The 6,409-nt window shown below is 33.3% G+C and overlaps 1 pseudogene; it reads right to left on the reverse strand.

Moving 5' to 3' along the window:
• Window positions 1–22: 22 nt before the first annotated feature.
• On the reverse strand, window positions 23–4,316 carry LOC108720650 (uncharacterized; annotated as a pseudogene).
• Window positions 4,317–6,409: the final 2,093 nt, after the last annotated feature.

Raw genomic sequence — 6,409 nt, forward strand, 5'->3', positions numbered from 1 at the left:
TGCGATCTAACGTGGCTTATACGCGTGTACGTTATTTATGTGCCACTTCTGTGATCTTTTAAATGCTTCGATAATGTAATGCTAGATGCACTTAATGTTGTACAATAAATGATAAATACTACTCGCAATTTGCAAATAGTTGTCGCACACACCTGTGGAAATAATTATATGTCACCGCAGATAATTGTATGTATATTGCAATATCAAAAAGTCTAATAGATATGACAGCAAATGACAAAGTCTTTTTTAAGGTATATACATATATAACGGTTTTTTAAAATGAAATAAAAAGTTCGAAAAACTATTTTCGATTATAACTCTAAATGAAATAAGTAGCTCTCATAAAAATATATTTTTTTAATTATATATTATTTTATTGTTATTCTTTATTCTCTAATAAAACAAAGCATTTTAATCATTAATTCAAAGTTTTTCAATTAAACTCTATCTATTTTGATTAATTACGGAGCGGTGTAAATTAGTGCACGGAAAGAACGGTTTTTCTGAAGTATCTAAAAATTTTTAGTTAACACAGATCTAAAATTTTATTGGACTATCAAAATAATTATGTAGGACGTTTAGGCTGGTTGCCAGAATGTTAAAATTTTTTGCAGCACTACTCATCATGCTTGAGCTTTTTATATAATTATTTTGATGGTTTAACCAAATTATTTTTAAATCTATATTTAGTTTTAGATATAATTCAGCACAATCGTTTTTTCCGTATATAATTTTCATTTAATACAATATTAATCTAATATTTATACACGCTAATATAATAAAAAATCCGCTAATTAATAACACTATTCAGTTTTACACGTTTGTTTTTAATATTTAAAGATAGTTTTTTCTGTACAAGAGCATTAATGAAAGATTAATAAACCTACGTATATGGATATATTTTTATCGGATAAGACGATACTAATGAAAAATTTCCACATTCTTTGATTAAACAAATTTAATCAAAAACCAAACGCGTAGGACTGTCCCGTATTAAGAATATTCTCAGGATAATGACATTCTTGTGGCTTCTTTCGAACTTGAAGATCCTTTTTTTGCGAACACAGCAGAAAAGCATGATACATACGACGCGACTTTTACTTAAAGTTTTTACTTGGAATGCAAAAGATGAATTCAACAACTCCGAAATTTAATTAAAATTCCACTAAAAGAATCGAATTCAAAATAACAAGATAAAATAAAGATTGAGATGTATTAGCGTTTCTTAAAAATTCAAACAGGGGTGTTGAACGCTAATATGATATTAACAAGAAAGATTTGCACTGAAAATGTAAGAGAATGAAGCGCCTACGCTAAGAATAGCACAAATGGCTAGATCTAATGAATGAATAACTGAATTGAGTTCATGGATAGATGACTCTACGCGCGCACGGTCGTTCGTCTCATAGATACTTTATCGAACATCGGGCGAAGACATCGATACTATTGAAACGACCTTTTACCTTGCCGAAGCTTCCAATATCCGCGATATCAGAGGCCTTCGAGATAAGCGATGCGTGTCAAAGATACGCCGATACGTATTCACGTAGGTCTTATTATTTGTAAATTCATAATGTCAAATTATACCCAATTTGAATTATTTTTAATCATTTCTATAGGTCGCCACTACTGCGACTCAGTATATCGTTAATTTAACTAAAACAATAGACTGTTAGATATTAAAATAGCAATGGTAACCCAATCTCTTGAGTTAAATAACATTCTGTTTTTTTTCCATGTGTGTAAATTAATCCATTTTTTGTGGTTAGTTTCAAAGCAAAACATGTCCATGTACGCACTTAATAATAAACTCAAATTTAATACATTTTCTCGAATTAAATTGTTTTCGGCAAAAATTTTTTAATTCGAATTTTCGTCGCACATCAGAGATGAATCATCGATTTAAAGATATGGTGTTTTATGGCCATTTCTACCAATTTAGATTGACTTTTATCTTAGTTTAATTTACTTTTTTTTTAATCTTAGAACTAGAAAGTAAGTTAAACTAATGCTTTGTTAAATTCATAATGTCAAATATCCAATTTGTATCACTTTTAATTATTTTCATAGGTCACTACTGCTTCTACTCAAATGTTAATTTAACTAAAATAACGAAGTTAAACAGTTTAACTCGAAAAATGTATTAAGCTTGATTCAAATTTAGTTTACTATTTCCTAAATACGTTAATGTACGTTAATATACGTTGTTTATTTTGGAGCTAACTACGAGCAAAAATGGATTGATATACATTTTTATACACACAGAAATAAAAAATAATAAAATATTATTTTACTCAAGAGATTGGGTTACCATTACTACTTAGATATCTAACAACCCTACCTTTAACAAACAATGACATGGATTTCCCTCTATCAATTTTTCGATCCTATCGAAGAGTCGTTCGGGTGGACAATTCGTACGGCCGACATTTCACATTTGTATTCGAATGATTCACCATATCGATAATAACGAAAAATGGCCGGTATCGATTCTTTTTCTTTGATCTCGCGATCCTGTGAATCGAAAATCTCCAGTTGAGGGACAACGTCCAACGTTGTCGGACGGATATGGCGATTCGATAACCGAGCATGTGAAGTGTACTGTTGTATAGATAGACAAGACATGTAGAAGTTACGCTAACACGATGCATTCCGTAAATTCTACGAACAAGTATCGGATCGTGAAATATTCGCTGTAGGAAATATCTAAGGTGTCCAATACGCGCTTTCTTTATTCTTACATCGAATCGCAAATTTTTCTAGAAAATCTACAAGCGAGCTTTTGGGAAAAAGTGTATAAGTCATCCTCTAAATTAAATCAAGATTTGTTTAGGAACCGATTTGCAAGCTCAGCGGAAAATCTTTTATCGTACGTAAATAGTGAAAACATATAAGAGTGATATCGAGCTTCTATTCTTTTTAACAGCGATTCCATAGAGATTTGAGATTTTACGAGATCCTTGTCACCATACTAGATATACGTATAAGAATAAGATAAGGTTCGCTGTGTCACGTTCTCGAACACTCTAATCAGCCCTCTTTCGCTCCAGAGTGCAAAAGGATCAAGTAAAGCGTTTCACGATTCTCAAAACGAATCAGAAGTTTCTTCAAAAACAACCTCGCTATTCAAGCCTCGGCCTTCTCTAACACCAACTTTCTATGAACTTAACTTTCCTCCTTCTTCTAAGAAAGAGCTACAAGATAAAAACTTCACTTCGTAAAACACTTAGCTTAATTATAGCTTAACCTTTCTCAGAATAATTTACTACATTAGTATGACATTAAATTATGATTAATGTCACCCAGTCATTTCTTGAATAAGTTACTTTTGAAATATTTCTCTATTTTCTTCAAAAGTTATATTTTGAAGTTGTCTTCTGAACAAAGTTAACCGAACATGTAAATTTTGTTATTCAAGAAATCTTAATAAAAGATTTATTTGCTAAGTAAAAAGATCCTATCGATACTTCACTCTGTGATACGCGTGATACTTCACGCGTCGATGTCGTTGACAGATGCTTCTCTTTTTTTTATTTTGCAGTCATCATTGAATTATTACCATTATTTTAAATAGTATTTTAAATAGCAAGCCGATTAAATATTGAACATTTAGTCATTAAAAATCATACGATTCCGAGACCATGTCATACTTTGAAAGAGAATTGCATGACAATGTCATTGTAAGTCTATAGTTAACTTCATTACGAATTACTGCCATGTACATACAATAATTGTGACAAGTTATATCTATTTAAAGATGAGATTGCAAAGATTTAGATTTAGCATGTCACATGCAGTCGCTAATTTTCTTATTAAGTCTCTGCGACACTGGAAATACAATGGACTGCTTGGTCGGTCCGGACGCGAAGAATACCACTTGCGGAACTCGACGGCACTGAACGTACTCCCTCGCGTCTTGGGTCTGCAACCCCTACTGGCCGTATTGCCGCCGCCGTTGCCGCCGCCGCCGTCCCGTGGCAAACCTTTACAACCCGGCGCGTAGCGCAGCAGCCCCCGCGAGATAGTGGCAAGTTCCTCGCAGTGACATGGCGACTCGACGACTGGCGCCGCGTCGACGAGTTCGTCGGTCCCCACGTCCACCTCCGTCTCTTCCTCCCCTGTCTCCTTCTATTTGTCGTCTTCCACTGTCTCCTTCTCCTCTGTTACTATCCCTCCCCCTCATCCACCTCCTTCTCCTCTTCCTCACCTCTCGTTCATTTATCTATTTGTTCCTCCATGTATGTACGTACGCGTACGGAGTCCGAGTGCCTTATCGCGGCACCGTGACGTATGTCGCCGTTACTCGTACCCGGCATAGCATATCGATGCGCGACCCTTCGCCACGATTCGGTAGGGACAGTGTCGGTACGGTGACCTGTATTCTCGCCGGCACCAGGTCGACGCGGCGCTCCTTCAATCTCCGTCGTTGTCCTGGCGACACCTCCCCCACCCCTCTCTCTCACACCACCATCAAATTTTGGCACCCAAACGCCGTTCGAACGGGGTGGGATTAGGGCGCGACTGTGCGTACCGGCGAATTAGCACAGCCCGAACGTTAATCAGATTCTCTTGCCGCCATCGGGGACGTCCTCGTGAAATGTAAATAGCCAGAGAATTAACTTGGATTGTTTTACATGAGATGATGCGATAAATCCTACGCGGCGTTTCATACACAGGGAATGTTTGAGAATTCTTGCTAAAATCATGGAAAAGTACCCCCTTTTTTCATGAACCCGAAATAATTCGAAAATTTTATGACAGAACTGTTTAACGTAGCAAGTAAAACGGTATTGTTAATTTTAAAGGTTTGAATTAATAAGAGAAAACTTTTTCCCCTTTTAATTGGAATGAATATTACTTTGATAGAGTTTTAATTTGAAACGTTTTACATTAAATTGTGTATACACCATTAAATTCGTAATGTCAATGTAACGTCATGTCAATTCAATTTGAGTTATTTTTTAAGCATACATTAATACAGACGTTGTTTACGTTAAAACCAACCAAGAAATAAAAAAATTTACATTTTGGTACACATTGAAGTTAAAAATAACAAAACATTAACTTAAGGAAGAATAAGAAGAATAGAATAGAAAAGAAGAGAGCAAGAGAGATAGAGAGAAAGAAAATAAAAGAATTCTCAAATTCTCTTATTTAAAAAAAAACTACAAATTTAAACAATTTACAACATTTTTTTATTTACTTTTTATTTACGGAGTAAAATATATTCTTATATTTTACTTCGTAAAGTAAATAATGGAATCACCATTCAAGTGTTGAGAAACAGAAATTTTGTGAATTAATATAATTTTTTGACATTAAATATCACTAAAAAATTTTAATTTTAATATATCATTTGAAATTCTACATATATAAATATAAAAAATAATAAATGAATATGTTATGAATATATTAATTTATTTATCATACGTTTATTTTTTATATTGTAAAAATATTTAAATTCTTCATAACATATTACATATATTATTTATGAATTTGCGTCATTACATAAGAAATTTAAAAAGCGAAGTTTTTGAAAATTGAAGAATAAAAATCTTTTGAGAAGCATATTCTTTTCTGGTGTAAAAAGCCCTATAAAAAACAACTATTATTTGTTAAGAAACAAAATGTTAGTCAAAATTTATTCAGTAACTAACCAGTTTACTAAGAAGCTAAATATATTTTATCTTCTTTTCGCGTGTCAGTGCAGTGGCTGGATTTATGTCGTTTACAAAGTGCTGACGTATTTACTCTTGTTTCTTTTGCTCAATTTTGTATCCTACATTGCAGCTGTTTTGCTTTCCGTATTGTTCGTATTCGAAACCTGTATGCGGTTCTTGCATGTGCGTATGTGTGATATTTCGTATTTCGAAATGTTCATGCAGTTCTTGCATTGTGAAAATACGTTAACATAGAAGTTGAAATGTATAAATATTTTCATTGTATTTTAGTTATACGATAACGTGTTATTTTATTGTAATGTCAATTATCGCTCCGATTTCATTTTGATAGGCTTTACAGCAGCAGCATTACTGATGGTGTCTCACCAATTATGTAATCACACGTTTTTGTGCGTATCTCTGTGTAATTCTTCTCGTATACGATAATTTAAATTAAATCAATAATTTTTTAATAGAAATTATTTATATCGCTAAAGGCCTGTTCTACCTTCGGATAAAGTATGCGGTAATTTGTCTCGTGAAACATGTACACACATACATATCTACGATAATAGCGTGAAATGATGTATAATAGAATTATATCGTAATAATTTTTCTTAGCGATTACCACAATTTGTCGTGACTTTTATCCGTCGCGTACCTTGTTTTTTGCTTTATGAAAGAGCAAATTGGATTGCATGTAATATGGCAAAACGCCAAAATAGTCTCTCTGTGGTATACATTCCGTT

This window comes from Mycetomoellerius zeteki, unplaced genomic scaffold (assembly GCF_001594055.1).
Source record: "Mycetomoellerius zeteki isolate Tzet28-1 unplaced genomic scaffold, Tzet1.0 scaffold155, whole genome shotgun sequence".
Lineage (NCBI taxonomy): Eukaryota > Metazoa > Arthropoda > Insecta > Hymenoptera > Formicidae > Mycetomoellerius > Mycetomoellerius zeteki.